General features: G+C 45.9%; 1 protein-coding gene across 14 annotated transcripts in view; it reads left to right on the plus strand.

Moving 5' to 3' along the window:
- The window catches only part of MAGI1 (membrane associated guanylate kinase, WW and PDZ domain containing 1), a 1,848,723-nt gene that overhangs the window by 1,421,323 nt on the left and 408,668 nt on the right, over window positions 1-18,732 (plus strand). The window lies entirely within an intron of this gene.

An 18,732-nucleotide genomic window follows, 5' to 3' on the forward strand; every position in this document is an offset into this window, starting at 1 on the left:
CTTGTCTATATATAGGCGAGTTGTGACGACCTGGCCCAGAATGAGAGCCAGCCCGTGATCTGTCGGGTTCAAAAGTGAGGTGGGCCATGTAAAGTGAGAATGGAGAAGAGTGGTAATTCAGGGAGACAAATGCACAGACTTGACTCACATGTAGCCAGATGGGAACATACAGGTCTGTGATGAGGATTGCTGGCATATATGTGCAGTTTAGTGCTTTTACCAAAGAAAATGTATTGAAGAAAAGGGACAAGAGCTATTGGCCAGCAGCATTTCATGGATGCAATTACTAATGTGGTGGTGATATTACATTGTCATGTTATGGATGTGCAATGCCCTTGATATATGGTCAAGAGTGCCTAGGATGTGTAAGGCTGCTAATCCCACTGTATGCCCTCCTGCTTAAAGGAGGGATCTTGATAAAGCAGGGCCTGTTGACTTGAGTGTCTGAGCCAGGAATTGGCTGTGTGCAGAGTGAGTATCATAGGAGCAATGTGGGCGCCCTTTCATAAACACTATGAAGCAATGTTTGTGCTGCTTCTAGAGGCCCTTATTGTATCCTCTGCTAACCACCACAGCTTCCCAAAGGCCCACATTCTGCGAAGGATCAGAAATACGAGACACACAGGTATCGTTTTCCCACAAGTCGCCATTTTATTAAAAACGTGACGTGAGCGGAAGAAGACCGGCATTCTCAAATGCGCTGATGAGAGATACCATAGCCTCTGTAGAGTTTTGGGCTCACGGTGGCGCAGACAATTACAGCTTCGAGATATTGAAGATTCGTCACAAAAAACGCATAGCGAATAGACAAGGTGGCTTCTGCGGCTTGTGAGAAATCGCGAGCACATATCGGCCGCAATCAAGAAAGCGGGGAGACACACACCGCAAGGGATAGTCGCCTCCCCATGCGAATTTAACAAATCGCTGACGACCATGAATTCATGATCTCTTTCACAAGATGGAGGGATTCATTGGAATATAGAATGGTTCTGTTATGGTTGAACATCACCACGTGAAGAAAACAATGAAGTGCCCTGAAGACAGCACCAATGAGAGATGCGACTAACATTAATTTGATTGCATTTGTACTAATATTGGTCCTAGAAGCACATGTATAGTGCTGGCACACTGCTTCTCCCTAAAAAGAGATATTGATGAAGGCACAGTTTGAAAATATACGATATGTTTTGTTTTAAAAAATGAACAAAGGGAAAAATAACAGGTTGTTTTTCCTCTGTCATGCATACAGATCAGTATGGGTTGTATCGTTTGTGTTTTAGACAAAGGATTCATACAAGTGAATCTAGAATAAATGTTTTAAGTACCTGTATGTTTTTTGTATTCAATGAATATTAAAATATGTATTTTTTTAAATTCCATGTAGTCCTACCTAAATTTATGTTAAATGGGTGGATGTGATGGTGTCAGGGGGATACTGAGTACTGACTCAGAGTGTGAAGGGAGGAAGCTGCTGTTGTGGAATTTTGTATAAATTGTATTGGCCAGTCTTCATCCACTCTGCCCCTAAAAAGAGGACGTTCTAGCTCTTTCAAGCTGATCTTTTCTCTGAAGGTCAATCCCTTTTCATCACATTGCATTTCTCCTTCATAAGCAACATCTTAGCCAGGATGATTCATTCAAAAGGGATATACTTTAGTCAGGATGGTTGTACAACAGTTGATCAAAACACAGTAGTGGAATTGCCACTTTTCCACTACTATCCTTTACCACATTTATCTTCTTCCTGGTCCCACCGCCTGCCAGGACTGACTACTATGTGTCCCTTTCCTGGTTACTCGCCTGTCAGGATAGAACTCCTACTACTACAACTTGTACTCTGTGGTAAGGCTTCTTCCAAATTTTCCACACTTAAATCCTCAATGGGAAAAGTTGAACCAAAAACTGCTTCTTGGGTTATTTTTTTGATGTTCAACACAATTCTTCCACAAGTATACTGTACAAAAAGACAATGATTCTCACTTTTAGCTGGTTGCCATAGCAAATGCAGGTTACAGGTCCTTTGATCCTCTCAAGGAGGGCTTTTCTCCTGCAGACTTCTTTCGACACAACCTTTTGGCTGCTGGTAATATAGTTCACAACTTTCTCCCACAGGTATCTTGTTCTGTTATAATCAAATTGCCTTGATGTCACTCTCAGCTTTCTTTGGCAGTGCAGGTTATGATGTCCCCTTATCTGATATCCCTCTTTAGGAACATTGAATCCCCGTTGTTTTACTATTGCCCCTCTTTGGCTTTGGTAATGCGGGTTACAAGTTTCCCTTATTGAATATCTCCATTTAGGTAAGTTGCATTCACTTTTCTTGATTATCGCCCCTTTTTGGCTTTGGCAGTGCAGGTTACCATGTTCTCCTATTCGACATCTGTTAATAGGAGAATTGTGCCCAGTTTGCTTTTAGTCACAAGTTCGGTATTCAAAATGGTCACTCGTAAACAGTGGTCTAATTTTGGAGTACCCCAGTGTCACATTTATCAGGCCAACTCACCAGTATATCATGGTGTCTCCTTACTCGCTGGTTCTGCTTCTTAGTTTGTAGGGACTTCCTCAGTGTTTGGTCGGTCTGCCGCTGCTCGTGCTGCCCGTCAATGGAGCTTTCACAGCTCCCAATGCTCTCCGGGGACAACCATACACCAGAGTGGGATACAGGACACTGAACACAGAGTTTTTCGCTCCCTTGGGGTAGCCGGCCTAGATACCCTTGCCGCTGCGTGTCCTCTGCATACAATAGGAATCGACCTCCACCACGTTCTCTGCACGGCGTTCCACGGTCAGCACAGCGGCGACTGCAACTTCTGCTTTTTCCTGCTGCTCTCTTGGCCTGCACCTGAAAGGCCTTTAAATGTCTAAAGGTCCCGCTCCGTAGTGGGTCATTACAACAACTAGACTGCTCATTACAGTTTGGTAACTCTGGACCCCTCTTCCTCATCTCTTTACTAGGAGCATAACATGATTTGAAGTCCATATTGTTCTTATTTGTTTTAAAATCAGAATTATGATTTTTACAATAGGCCATCAAGACTGTAGGATCATTGGGGAAATTGTTCAGAGGTTTCTCCCATTCCTCCTGACCCAGGTTCCCTCTCATGTGATCCTCCTGCATAATACCACCCCGGCTGCCTTTCCCTGGCCACATGAGAAGGGGTCCAGATCAGGGTTTTTGGGGCGATCACTTATGATTCATCACAATTCCCAAAGCACTTAAAGCACATGGGTTGCAGTTCCAACTGGGGTACTGGTCCTTACAGACAGGGTATGATAATTAAACCCTTCCCACCATTCTTCCGTAGGATTTCTACCAGCACATCTCGCACACCCACTATGTCATAGGAGCAAACCCAGACGTGATGCTCAAACCTACACTGGAGCATAGCCAAGCATGACTAGAACTGTCTGGTGTTCCCACACCGACATACATTCCATATGTTCCATACAGTCATCCTCTGACTCTGCTGTCCTACACAGATTAAGCCTTGGCAAATCCCAATTCTTTGCAATTAGGGATTGCACTGAGAAGTGTAAGCATACTCTACTCATTGCTTCACAGTATGAAGGATTATTTAGGGCCCGGGGCTTTATGTCGGAGGAGCCCTTCGATGACTCTCGTAATTGCCTCAACCGTGAAGGGACCATTGATCTGCATCCTAGCATTATTGGATAACCTAGAAAGTGGGGTGCCATCCAGTTGGGCATTGATATTCATGGCCCCATTAGACTCACCTGATGCAGTGAGGAATAGAATTTGTGGAATACCGTATTAGTGTTCTGGTCATCGTGCATGGAGGTTACCTGTGCTGGCCCTCTCTATGCATGTACCAATTTCGACAGCACTCTGCCTGGTCGATCCCCCTCCCCATATTTCCTAGCTACAATCAGCTTTGCAAAATATTTAACTTCTCTATTGACCTCTTCCCTGAATTGTTCCAGTTTCTCCTGTACATCTGCTAGCAAAGCATTGTCTGAGTTAGTAGTATATCTGTTTTCTAACTCTACAATTTACGCTCACTTGGCTCAAAATCCCTCTTAATGGTCTTTAGCACCCCAAACTTCTTGGACATGGCCATTTCCCTAATGTAAACTTTAAAGGTCTGCCATAATGTTCCTGATGATAGTGTTATCATTGTGCCTGTAATGGTCACGGAGGTCACCCTCTATATCTGCTCTGAACACTAAGTCCTTTAACACTGCAGACTGAAAGCCCTAGGTTGTCCGATCCCATATCCTGTCCCTCACCTGTTCCTTTGTAATGGTATGTGCGCCGCAGTATCAGTGCTAACCACCGTTCCCATGGAGCGGTTTGAGATAAAAAATAGCTAAATTCTAGAGGACATGCCATGTATGGTGGAGTAATACATATACTCCCTTATGTCGGGGTGCAATTATCTCCATATATCACATAATTCTAGCCTTTTAGCTTGATTAAAAATACTTTGTGATTGTTGTCGCTGTCTTTTTAGAGCAGCCGCCATGCTCACCATTATACTGAATACCTTTATCAGGCAGAGAGACAAAGCACTCTCACCCCTAACCTTAGCCTTCTAATTTGGAATTCGCCTTCTTTGTAACCCAAGAGCTCATGCTCTGCTCACTTGAATTACACTTCCCAGGTAATACTGAACCCGATTTATTGATCCGTCAGGTGCTCCAGCAACAAGCCGGTCATCGGGGTGCGCATCCTTTCAGGGCCAGACTACACACAGTAAGTGCTTTCTCGTTTCCCCTCTGCCAGTTCTCTTAGTTTCTTTTCCTATCAGAAGTCTAGTAGACTGGATGGGCTACCCACCCAGAGATTCACTATCGGAAGCAGCACTGCGAGCTAACCGACTATCCCTCATAAACAAACTAAAACTGACCAAACTTGACATCTCCCAACAGCACTGATCGCAGCTAACAATCCATGCACTGACAACGCACCGCTGTGCCTTGCAACCATTCAAGCTCGTACAACCAAAGTAGCCTCAACGACCTTAAGCCCTCATGAACAGACTTTAACCTCTTCAGTTCACCCATTGGGTGCTCCTGACGTTGGGCCCCTGAACCATGATTGCATTGCAACCTTTCAACAACATTAACAATATGGTGTTTGACTCTGCCACCCTTCCATCCCCCTCCCAAGCTAATCTACTGATCAATGGTACCCCCACTGCTCAGCTCTACTAATCTAACTTAAATTACAAAAGACTCAGAAACCTATACTCTCACAAAAAAGGAGACCAAATAAAAAATCGTTCTGCTGAATACAAGATCCTTAATTAATCATGCTCGATCTTCACGACCTGGTAGTTGACGACAACCTGGATATACTATGTATCACAGAAACCTGATACAGGAAACAAGTGGACCCTCAATTAGCTTAGCAATTTCCACAGGCTACTCACTTTTTTTTTTTTTCCAGCACTAATCGCACTACCGGTTATGGTGACAGTGGCAATTATTGCCAAAACCGAATTAGGATTTTTTTCCGGCCCCAGTTACATGTACCGGCTGTGAAGTCCTACATGTCAAAATGACCCCAACAAAAAAGAAATTGCATTAATATCGTCCTTATCTATAGACCACCAAACCTAATGCCTGATTTCAATGAGGAAATTACAAAAATCCTAAATATTCTCTCCAGCCCTAGCACTGCCACTCTTTTCCTGGGGGATTTGAACCGATGGAGAGTTAGCAAACTGGACAAAGAAGCTATTGAATTAGAGTCCGCCCTTCTAACTATCGATCGCGAAGTCCATAATAATGAACCAATCACAGCTAAAAATAATATATTGGATTGTGACAAGAAAACTCATAGTCCACATCATCCAAACTAGTCCTTGCATATGGTCTGAGCGTTTTGTCATCACCTTTAAAATCCAGAGCCTAGACCCCTTGCCTAAACCTACCAACCAAACTAAAAAAGTCGCAGGTTGAAATTTCTAAAAAAACTCTTCAAGACCTAAAGTCTTGTTTAAACACTATCATGACCAAGACACAATCAGATGACCCAGTTGACAGTATGGTGGCTTTATTCCCTGACAGTCACCGAAATGCTAGATCTGACGGCCCCCATAAAAACCAAACAAGTTAGGGATAATCCAACCCATCAAACCTGGTTCACCCCAGAACTAAGGGTCCTGAGGAAACAAAAACGAGGTGGCTTAAACACCAATCCAAAGATAGGACAAATCATACAAATCTTTAATTCTGGATACTAAAAGGAACTTCTTTAATGCCCAAATCGAGCCATCTTCTAACCATACAGGGAAGCTATTTGAAATTCTAAAGTTACTTGAAAAACCTAAGGTTTCTCAGATATCCTTCATACCTACAAGCCTAGACTACTATACAGTCTCAGGAATGTGGGATAAACTATCCAAGAACAATTTCCCAGATTCCCCTTCCTCGTCACCTGTCCGTGATTTCTCGGATGAGTCTTCTGAAGATATCTCCCTCCGGCTTTTCCAGGCGTGCTCTGGCTCTTTCTGGACGAGTCTTAGGAAGAGCCCCGCCGGAGGCCACCCTGCCTACTAGCAGCCAGCCCGGCAGTGGGGGCCTCCAAGGGGACCGCCCCACGACCAGGGAAAAGCAAAGCTGAAAAACCCTGGGGCGATGTTAAACTGCGGTTCTTGAATGCAGTTGACTTCGTGAGACAAAAATGGCGTATCCAGCCTTTCCAGAAGGTATCAAAGAGGATACGCAAATGCGTGTTAACAGAAGTGTTGTAGGAACACAAGGTAAGAGTAAGGGAGAACATTCTGAGTAGGCTTGGAGTGGCTGAACGCTCCGAAGGAAAGCGGAGCGCAGAGGAGGGGCAGAATGGCGGTCGGTAGAACAGGACTAACCGCTAGGAGAAAGCGAGGAAGGAGGTACGGAGAAGACAAAGCAAGGAAGGCGGGAAGGCAGCGGGAACCACCGGAACAGTGGACGGAGAACAAGCGTGTATACCCTAAGGAGGGTTGCAACGCATCGTCGCTTAGGCGTGACGCGTATTTGTACGTGCCGTGCCGTGCCGTAAACAACTAGAGTGCTGCATTAGTTTCCACTCAGTAGCCCTTCTTCCATTTCCACCATAGTTTCCAGGGACGGCGGATGGTGACATACAGTCCAGGCCGCTTCCGATGCAAAAATCACCATTGCTCGAAACAAAATAACAATAGCCCAAAACTGCAATCCTATTCACAAGAAACAGACTTCTTTAGATTCTAAAGGACCAGACTTCCAGGATTTTACATTTACAGATACCTGTTCAGGATATTTCTAATATGCTATCCTCCATGCGCCCTACTTCTTGCCCCTACACCCTTCTTCCCCCAAAAGTTTTTTTGGAGCACGAAGATGTATTTGTCCCTAAAAGAGGCATTGACAAAAGGTGTTAAAAAAATGGGGCAATCATATACCCAAGGATATTAAAGTTAGTTCCCGCATCCCAAAATAATCCAACATAGATCCCAGAGAACCAAGTAACTTGAGACCCATTGCCAAATGTCAATTTCTTCTCAACATACTCAACAATTTCACCACCGCCCAGCTACAAGCCTTTGTGGAGTCCAACAACATCCTACACAACAGTCAATCAGGCTTCTGGCCATCATTTAGCACAGACTGCTCTCGTCGACCTTCAATCCCACATGCTGGAGACCATGGACGGGCGAAGACTGGGATGTTGATTCTACTGGACCTCTCTGCGGTCTTTTATTTGATAGACCATGAACATCTTCTCACCTTTCTAAAAGATCCTGGCCATTGCCCCAAGGAACCGGTGGACTGGCTCCACTCATTCCTTTCTAATCGAGAATCTAGAATAGCGTGGGAATCTGCTTTTTCTTCCTCCGCCCCCATCCACTGCGGGGTACCCCAGGGCGCATCATCTCGCCGGTGCTCTTCAATCTTTAAATCAGATCTCTCTGTGCACTTCTTGACAATGTGGGTGCTTTTTCTTTACAAACTACGCCGATGACTCTCAAATCGTCATAGAACTTAGTGGCAATCGCGCTTAAGACTCAAACACCTTGTCTAGCATCTACTATCATATCGAAAGTTGGATGTCAGAGAACTGGTTGTGCCTGAATGGCAGTAAGACGGAGCTACTGATATTTGGGTCCAAACCGCCCCAGTATAAACTCGGCTCAGATTACAGTAGCTTCCTAATAAGAGACCATGAAATTAAAATCCAACAGAAAGTAAAAACTTTGGGGGTACAGTAAGAGGCTTCCCTCAATGCGGATGCTCACGTAACGCACGTAAACCATACATGCAATTACTATCTACGTCTCATTAAGAGTATCCGTCCCTACATATGTGAGAGGACTTGCGCCATCATCGCACGAGCCACCATCTTGACTAGATTATTGTAACTCACTGTGGAGCCTCACTTTCTAACCTTGAGAAACGTCAGGTGATCCAAAATGATGCCGTTCGAATTGTTATCAACACCCACAGAAGAACCGACATATCCGACCACAGGAGAAAACTACACTGGCTAACTATACAGGAACATATTGGTTTCAAAGTAGGCACCTTGGTTCACCATTGCCTTTATGGCCTAATACCAGAATATCTCAAATCATGGGTACCATTGTACCAGCCCTCTAGGACCCTTTGCTCTTCCAGCTCCGGTCTGATACAGGGCCCAATAGCCAAATGCAGCAACGGCCTAGGCATTTTTGGAATGCACTGCCTCTTGCATTCGGACTTGAACCTGACATAAAACACATTAGGAAAGCTCTGAAAACCCTCTTTTTTTTAATGATGTATCCTCTAACTCGGCCAACTCCTATGCCTCTCAGTCTTGTTTTAATATGGTCTCTCTCACTGTGTTAATGTCAGCGCCCCGATGCCTGTGGGCTGCTGGCGCTCTATAAACACATAAATAAATAATAAAAATGTGTGCAGCCCCCGTATTTGCTGATTAAGCATGGTGTTCATGTCCCCTCCCCATATGACCGGAGTCAGCGGGTGTGCCTCCAGTAGGTCTGCAATAGTAACATAAATGCCCGGATCGATTTTACATTTGAAAATAATGTATTGTAAATGTGTATGTATTTATGTGAAAGGTTGCTTTGTCAGCCAAAACACATTAACAATGAGAAAATTACATAAGAATGCTCACCACAGGAGCGGGCTGGGAGAAATGAATCCCTGTCTGGGTGTACATGAGTCTCTTGTGCAATGGGATTCCCTGTCAGTGTTTAAAGCCACTCTGAATTGATGAGTGACGATCATTTCCCTTCTGTTGCTCCGACTCTTTTGCTATCCACACAAGCTGGTGACCCTTTCCAATTGCACAGGCTCATTTTGTCTGGAGTACATCATTTTTTCTATTAAGGACATTTAAGTTGGTAATTTGGTTACCATTTCCTCATTCTTCTTTATCTGTACAGCATACTGTACTTGTGATAATCATGTGGGCGTATCACTCTTGCATACTGGACACTAAAGTTGCAACACTGGTTGCCACTATTCTGGCACCAAAATATCTGCGGCACATTCAATAGAGGAGGGAAAGATGATATCTATTGTTTTGCTACTGGAGTCTCCTGGTTCAAAAGCTTTTTACATGCATGTGCTTTCCAAAATGCACAGAGGCATACTGTTGGGTACAAATACTTTGTAGCCACGTGTCATAACTAGAACATTGGTGGGCTAGAAATTACATCCCTCACCTGGAAACTCCAAGCACAGCGGTCTGCAACCGGTGGCTCTCCAGATGTTTTGGGCAAAGACTCCATTGACTGCTCACTGTTGGTTATGATGGCAGGGTCTCATGGTTGTAGCTCAAAGTAACACATTTTCTCCACTTATTTTAATTTGAGGAAGTGGTCATGGTGGGATCTAGCTAAAGGATCGAGTTTTTATTTGGCTCAGAGGAGGGGGCTGGCTGACTAGGAAAGAGGGCCCAAACGTGATTTTGGTCTGGTATTGGTCGAGTTCGATCCAGTTATGGGACATTCAACATTGGTTGGAGTCGAGGCATTCCACTAGATTGGCTGCATGGGAGGGGAATTGACAAATGCGGAGCTGAAGAGATTATCTGTTTTAGAATCCTATGTTAATGTTACACTGGAGTGAAGACAGGGCTATATGTTTGAAAGATGGGGAAAGACGTGTATGTATGTATGTATGCTCCAGTGGACTTGGCTCCTTGTTGTTGGGTGGAACCTAATCAGCTAACGGCCGAGTGGCTTTGTGATGAGAGGAGGCAGTCCAGCAAGCATCTCACAGTCCATTGAGTAACGGGTAGATCAGGGTTGCTGCACCTTAATCAGCTACTCTACTCATCCTACAGGGCAGGCAGCGCTACCTCCATCCCCATGCATGGAATTAAACCCGGATTGGAAAGTGTACGGCAAATAGTGGTTCCAAATACATTGGTGAACTTGGCATTCTGCTAGGGATTCCAGTAGCTTCACAGCCTGCTGGACAATGGTGATGGGCCTGTAATTGGGTGATGTGACGGGGTTAAACCCTGGCTTTTAATGAAGAGGGCAGATTATAGCTTTTTGAAACGAGAGGGCAGCATCCCTTGCCTGAAGGAGGTATTGAAGATTTTGCAAGATGGGATGCAGAGGGGTCCGAGTAGCATCTGACAGCCAGCTAGGCAAGAAGTCTGCCAGAGACTAAAGGTTTGAATGGCAAAAAGCATAATGGTTGCTGTGTCAATGGGTGTGAGTGGAAGGTGGGGGCGAGCATGTAGATTTGTCCTGTGAAGGCATCATGAAGTAGACACAGACAACAGAGTAGAGCCTTAGGAAACCAAGTTTTATTGGCTAAAAAATTGATGGGTTTGGAAAAAGGCTCAACTTGCTCTATGCTAAGGTGGGATAAATAAAACTAATGATAGTCTGTGTCAGGAAGTCCAAAGCAAATGTCTGTGTCCAAAACACATACTTGCCCTCACATCGAACTGTATACAATGTGTAGGGATGCCCGCATCAAAAAAGAAGTGTTTTAAAATGCAAGTTCAGAGCTTCTTCCAGCTCTTGGATGGAAAAGGGGTTTCCCTTACCCAAGGTTCAAATAGTTCACGTTATCAAATAGGGGTTCCGTTCCCCATGCTGTCAAATCCCGTTGGTCTCAAAACAATTCCCTGGGATACTCCCCAGCTCTTCTGATTGTCACTTTTCACCAATTTATAGTGTTCACTTCCTCAACTTCAGTTGACATATATTGATTCATCCACAACAGTGACTTTTCCTTAGGTCGGTGTACTCTGTATAGGCGCAGTTGTCGGACCACGCAGTCCACCCACTACAGGTCATGCAACTGACGCTCTTACTTGCATTTGCTTCATATGAACCATGCCACAGTTTCAGCTTTAACGTGAGGCTCGACTTTGTCTTCCTGTGCATATCCTTAATACTTTATAGCTTACTTTATCACCATTCACATGTAGCTTTTGCTTGCAGCGACCAGCATAAGCTTCCCAGTACACACTCCTGCTAGGAAACATATCCACTGTTTCACCTCTTTTGACAAATACCTCTGGCACCCTTTGCCAGGTTTAGGTCCGATTCTTGATGCGGCTTGCTTGGCTCTTGGAAAAGCATGTTTGCCTCTTGACAATATTCATTACAACCATTCATTCCTTTCAGTAATAACTTGTTTCTTTGATAATCCTCACTTAACTCTTGGCAATGTCTCTTTGCCTTTTTAACAGTTCCTGGTCCCCTGTTCTTTGACCGTTTAATTATTACACACTTTCCCAGCTTCTGCTGTATATTCGACACACCCCTGGGTCCCCCTGCCTTCTGGGCAGACTTACCGGTTTCCAGTCGCTTGTCTGCTACTGTATGGCGCTGGAAAAACTTCTTTGGTTCTCACTACCTCGTGCCACCTTTCCACAGCCTTGGGTTCCTCTCCAAAGGACTTCACTTCACACTCCGGCCTTCTCTGGAGCACCGATAAGCACTGTCCTTGCGGCCCTGCAGCTGTGAACGCCCAGGAAGCTTCTCTCTGCTTCCGGCGTCTCTGCAGCGTTTCACAATGCTGGTTCCACTTCTCCTTGAGTCTCGACCTGGCTTCTCGCTGGTTCCCGCTCCTCGGCTGCTGCAGCCTCTGCCGGTCTCCGCCTCTCCTTTTGTGTCCCACCTTGTTCCACTAGGGAAACATAATTCTTTCTTGCCATTGAGTCCTCGAAGTTCCCTGCACCAATTACAATGTCAGAAAGATTAGACTGCTATGTGTCAAACCAACAGTCTTTCTTCAGTGTTTTATACCTCTTCCTCATCTCAGTACCAAAGTGAGGTTTGTGTAGAAGTCCTAGAGAGGATATTTGGCTCTTGTGTGTCTTCCGCCTCCCAGTACCTAATGATGTCTACTGGGAAATGATGTATGAAAAAGATGGGCAAGGGACTGAGAGGTAACCTATAAAGTCCTGGGGGATACTCAGCTAATTGGAAAATGAAAATGGGGTGATACCAGTTCTCATCCAAGGGTGCCCATACCCACTCCCCAAGTCTCCTCCACCCAGGTGATCCTCCCTCACATATCCACTCCTAGGGTCAGAATTCGATAGCGACTGCCTTTTCCTGGCCATCTGGGAGGAGGATATATTGAGGAAAGAAGTGAGGACATCCCCTTGGACTTCGATTTACGGGACTTACTGGGTTTTGTCACCGGTCGTCTTCTCCCTCCTCCTCGGAGGATGGAGCTGCAAGGAAAGTAGCTTGCCCAACGAAGTCCTCGACTCGGGAGGAATTGGCTGCCCTTAGGGAGCAGATGTTAGCAATTTTCCAATCGCAGGGCACAGTTCCGTCCGTGCCTTCTGATGAAGCTGGCAGGGAACGGTCTCGTACTGTGGCTCGCAAGCCTTCGGGCTCGGGTCCTCGACGCAACGCTCATCGGGAACCATCGAGGTCCCGTTTGGGCAAGGCTCAGGATAGTTGCAAGAGATGTGCTTCCAGATCTTGGTCCTCGTCTCCAGCGAGACCGCAGAATCCTGATAAGGGCTCAAGGTCGGCGTGGACTCCGTCAGTGCCATGTCCGTCGGATACCGACGTCAAGGCTTTGCCTTTGCTCCAGCCCTCGGCACCGTTATCGACAGACGCCTAAGTCATCTGCGCTCTCAACGCGTGCCCTCGACACCTTTTGGGGCTTTTTGCCCGAAATGTACCTTTGGAGATCCCTGATACTGCGAATCCTCCAAGGAAGTCTACTTCTAAGTCTGTGAGGCTGGTGGTGGACTCCAGACCCTCTTCTGTCCCAAGGCAGGGCTTTTGCCTCCCTCTGGATGACGTATATGAGGAGAAGCAAAGGTCAGACTTTGATATGGACCCTGTTGAGCCTGATGTGGCTCCTGTCTTTTCTGGAGACAGTCCATAGGAGCAGTTTAGGCAAACTCTTCATGATGCCAGTGGGTTGGACACCTATCCGGTAGTGGAATTTGCCAGGCGTGAGCCTAGGGTTCATGCAGAGTCGTCCCTACAGGCGGCTCATGGCTAGGGTCACAGAGTATCTGGGCTGGTCCAGTCTTCCTGACGCTTTTGTGCAAGATGATCTAACGGACATTTTAGATCAAGGTCCGTCCTCTGACCCGATGTTACCTTTTCATCTGACATTACAGAAAACGGGTGGCGGCTGCTTGGCAGTCACCGGAATCTCTTCCGGCTGTTAACAAATCGTTGACCAAAAAATACTGCCCTACCTTTTTGTCTCACCCCACTCCCAAGAGTTTGGTGGTTCAGGCGGCTACGGCCACCTCGAGGCAGGCGGCGCACCCTACCATCCCTCCAGATGGGGATGACAAACGATTGGACGGTTGGGCACGCAAGGTATTTTCTGTGGCGAGTATGGCGTTGAAGTCAGCCAACTCCACTTGTGCCTTGGCAAGATTTTCACACACTCTTGGAACTGTTTCACTTGTGGCTGAGCATATTCCCGAGGGGGAAAAAAGGGATGGATGGGTTCCTTGCTCTCGTGCAAGATGACAAGGATGCCATGTGTGAATCCCTTCAGTCGGGTTTGGACACGGCCGACCGTGTTAGCCGGTCCATGACTGCGAGCACTGTTATACGCAGATTTGCGTGGTTGCGGAAGTCGGCTTTTGCTCTGGATGTGCAAGCCCGCCTTTTCAACATGCCCTTTGATGGCGTGCATTTGTTTGGCAGAAAGACTGACGAGAGCCTTGAGAGGTTGCAGACCTCAAAAGCAGCGGATACATATTAGACATTTTTTCGAGTTTTTCTTTGTTCAGTGCTGTAGGGTTATTTTTTCAGATAGATTCAGCACTTCTTTTTTCATTGTGTAAGGCTTTGAGATTAGGAGTGGACCAAGAGTTTAAGTGCGCACCAGGCTTTGCTTTACACATTTTTAATGTCACTATTTTGTCAATAGCTTGCTGTATAGTTTGGTTGTATAGTTCAACTAATGCTGAAGGGTCTGTGCTAGTGTTACTGTGATTGGTGATAGTAGTGGTAGTAGTTCCTCCAGTTATTACAGTTTCTGATGAGGTTCGGAAGGGGCCGATGAGTTAGGCAGATTAGATTGTAAGCCATCTTGTATGGTGAAGGATATGATACGATGGTCGGTCCAGGCGCAAGGTCTGTTGGATAAGATATTGGTGTCACAGTTGAAGTCTACAATCCAGTCTAGGGTTCTGCCTTTGTTATGCGTGGGTATGTTAATGCGATGGGTGAAGCCTAATTCCATGATAGTGCTGGTGAGTGCTAGGGCTCGTTGAGGCCTAGATTGAAGTCTCCCAACAGCATAATGTGTGACCCTGGTTTGGTGTTCACTGTGAGTAGTGAAGTGCTATCTTCCTTGAAGGTTGATATTGGGCCTGGTGGTCTATATATAAGGTGGATAGTTATTGTGCGTGAAGCCGTGAGTGGTAGCTTGACTGACAAGAGTTATCCCAAAGGGAAAGGAAGATTAGGTAGGACCCTTAGTCCAAACTTAATTTTGGCAATAAAGTGATACCACCACCTCTGGAGACTTCTCTGTCTAGCCTGAGTATGGTGTAGTTTTCCGGTATGGCTAGTGAGAGAGTTGGCCCTGCTGCAGCGTGAAGGCAAGTCTCCGTTATAGCTAGGAAGTAAAGTTGATTTAGGACTATGAGGTCTGCAATGTCTAATGCGTGAGCTGTCAAGGATAGGTGAGGTTTTGCTGTCGGATGTGTTTGTGGGTGGGACCACAGTTGTCTGTGGAGCAGGATTATTTTTAGATGTACAGTTGTCTGACTTGAACTTATTTCTCCTCCTAGGCGAGGTTGAAATGCTCGTTTTTTGCTCTACCGTTAGTAGCTGATGAGCATTTTTGAATCTGGATCCGAGCCTGAGGTTTCTAATATTTATGGGGCAAGGTTGGTTAGGCGTAGGTTGAGCGGCATATCATTGTATCTATTGGAGTGGAGAGAGCGGGCAGTTGACATTGGCTATTGTCCTGGTGGTCGTTTTGGGTTTGTTTACATCTGTTTGGCAGGAATTTAGTCAGTATTATATGATCAGACAGTGGTAATGTGGTGGACCTAGTGAGAGAGATCCAGGGTTTGCATGGCCTAAAGGGAGTGGCATTGGCTGTCAGCTGGGGGATATGTATCTCGGAGTTGGTCATGGCACCTGTGGAGTATAGTAGTAGTGTTAGTATGAGGAGCGAACTGAACACAGGCAGTATACGCAAGGTTGTGGTAGTGTAGGAGTACATGATTTATAGGTCTGTACTAGTATGAGTATATAATAAGACGCTCAGTCTGTTGGCTGAGGTCGGGCCAAAGGTCGGTTCGACTAGGTGGCACTAGTTTTTACAGATAGCCAGCCTGAATAGAGGACTCTGGCCTTATTGGGCCTTGGACTAGTAGTGGTCCAGGCTGAGATCAAGCATACGTTCAGCGATCTTGGCGTAGAGACGCAGCTCAGGAAAGGCATACTTTGCAGGTTCTAGGACAGGGCTCAGCTCCGGTATCATAGTTATATAAAGGATGGCTAACAGCATGTAATGCGGACTGGCGCATGTGGCGCTCCGGGGCCAATGTTACAATCACAAATGGAGGCAAACTGCGAGTAGTGCGCAACAGGAGCTCGGAGGGCAGTATTGCAATCACAGATGAGGCAACAACAGGTAATGCAGCCTGGCGCAGCAGGCGCTCAAAGGGTGGGAATACATTTGCAAATGAGGCAAGCAGCGAGTAATGCGGCTAGGGGCAATTAAAGTAATATTGCGATTACGGGATATTGGTGAGCAACAGGCAGAAACGTACGTCGAGTGCGCTCATGAGCAGGGTAAGCAGTAGGGCATTAGCATGAAGGAAGAGGTGACGAGTCAATTGCAAAAAGAACTTTCATGCAGGTGCATTCAATAACATGTCGTTTTGAATCTAGCGTTAGACAACAAGCGGGATAGGCTATCGTATACTGGACGGTGGTGAGAAATTGACAGATCAGGTTTGGTACAGGCATTTGTAATTGAGCATTTTGCAAGGCTGCATTCAGTGAACGCGGGGATCATTAGCCGTTATAACTTTTATGCTATGCTCTCATAGTCCTGGTACAGTTGAATCGGGGGTGTGCTTACTGCAGCAGTGCGAGCGATTGCAGGCAGCACAGCTTAATGTTCGATGTTGACACAATCCATGGAGATGGACTTTTTAGTTGGTTGTACAGTAGATTGTCAGAAGGGGTTCGGGGTGAGGATGCGAATGGGAAGGGGCAGCATGTCTGGGCCACGGCGCCTGTCGCACGGACAGGCAAAGACAGGGCCTGGACTTGAGATTAGGGTCTTAGGGTGATAGGCTGGCTTCTGCCTGATGGTCAGTGTAATTGGGCAATAAGGCGAGCTACAGCCAATCGGGATGCAGGATGTAAAGGGCTAATTTAATAGTGTCCCTTAGTGGAGCCCGAACAGCAGGTCGGCCATTTTCAAAGGTCGATCTTACTTTCTGAAATAGCAGCAAATGAGCATTTCAAACGTTCGGAAGGCAAACGCAAGCCTTCTTACATGAGGTGCTGTTGCACAGGTATATTTAACTGCGCAAATGCATACAAGAGCAGTGGGGCACATTCAATCCTTATTCACACCTAGAATGTGGCAAGATTCTGTAGAAGTCGTCCTTCTCCTGAAGCCCATGAGGGAGAGGGCTCCTGCCATTCCAGCGACGATGAACAGGAGTTAGTTTCTATTAGTGGTAGGGTCGGTTAGGGTAGTTTTGGACAGCAGAGTTGTTTCTTTGGACATTCCTGACTGGCAGACAAGCACCTTATTAAGATAGGCAGGGCTCACTCATAATTTAGGGAAAGGTAAGCCTTCTTTTATTTTTAATGAATAATATTTCATCATGTCTTCTAAGGGTCCATGTCATTCTGAATCGCCACAACATAAGTAGTGTGACGATCATCCATATGTTCCTGGGCCATATAGAAGAATAGGTTAATGCTTGTAAGGTGAGACCCCGCATGGGACGTCCTGAGGACGTTGTCTAACTACTTGTCCAGTGCATTACAAACTGGCATCTACTGGGGTGGTGGGTGGGGCATAGAGGTGATCCCTCTAAGGCTGATTAGGAGCAAATCAGATTATCCTTGTAACGGGTACAGAATGCCCATAAATCTATGGAGGGAGGTTGTCGTCCTCTTTCCTCTAATTCCAGCTCTTGTCCCGAATGAGTGGTATGAGAGGGAAACATTGCTTTACCATTTTCTTGAACTGTCTGCTTGGCAGTATAATTCAATCATTCCTCACAGGAGAACAAACAGAATAAAGTGGTTTGCACATTGCAAATGTTCCAGATCATTGTTTGTACTACCTTCCCCTGAGAAACCTAGCCCTGGAGAGCCTCTTTCCCCCACTCTTCTTCTCCACTCTTCTTTCCCACACCACCATGACCCAGCTCAAGGTCAAAGGGGGGCCTGCTTAAACTCACCTGGTGTCTTTTTTTTCTCCTGATCTTTTGGGAGTGAAGCCCAACTGGGCCTCCAGGAGTTGCAAAGATGAAGAAAACTGCTTCCAAGCCAAGCACACTCCCCCCGGAAGAAGTGTCCGGATGGATAGCAGAAAAATCACAAAGATCCTGGGTTAGACCACCCCTTTTATGCCGCCCCTTAAGGGAACAGGTGCAGCATTTTAATGTTGAAGAAAGTTGGTATGGTTGGGGGAAGGCTGATGCTTTCATGTGATTAGGCTGGAGCGAGCAAGGGAGGATGTAGGGGTAAGGCCTGTGCTACATACCTCTGTCTATGTGGTCTTGGCTGAACATTTTTAAAACTATGGATGTTAACTCAAACCATCGAAGGTGTGCACCTTTAATCGACTACCCTCCTCTTGAGGGCATGTGACCGCTTTGGTCTGGATGCTTTACTTGGCAGGACTTCAATTAAATGGATCTTTTTAGTTAATTGGTCATCTGTTGTGTAAGGCTTAATGTTGCCCATATGGGAGTAGCATCTAGTATGTACTTAATGGGGAATGGGGGCGGGGGACATGGAAGGTGAGTTGTTGGATGTGTTGTCCCACTGCCCAGTGTGATATAGTAAATGGACAACACAAGCGTACGATTCATGTTTTGGATTGAGGAGCCTCATGCAATGAGTGAGAAGCCTCTCTACATCCCAAAGATCACAGTGGTTTTCTTTAATTTTCTAGCAAACTCATTACCAATAATTAAATGTTATGCAGACCCAATAAATAGATGATTAATGGCCTTGAGAAAGCACCCTTCCATGGGAAACGATTGTTCTCCTGGACTGATTCTTTTCCACTCTATTTGTCATTTTCTGAACCGCTTTGTGAAATTAAACGGCAGTGTGTTCG

This window comes from Ambystoma mexicanum, chromosome 2p (genome assembly GCF_040938575.1).
Source record: "Ambystoma mexicanum isolate Mex_15411 chromosome 2p, UKY_AmexF1_1, whole genome shotgun sequence".
Taxonomy (NCBI): Eukaryota; Metazoa; Chordata; class Amphibia; order Caudata; family Ambystomatidae; genus Ambystoma; species Ambystoma mexicanum.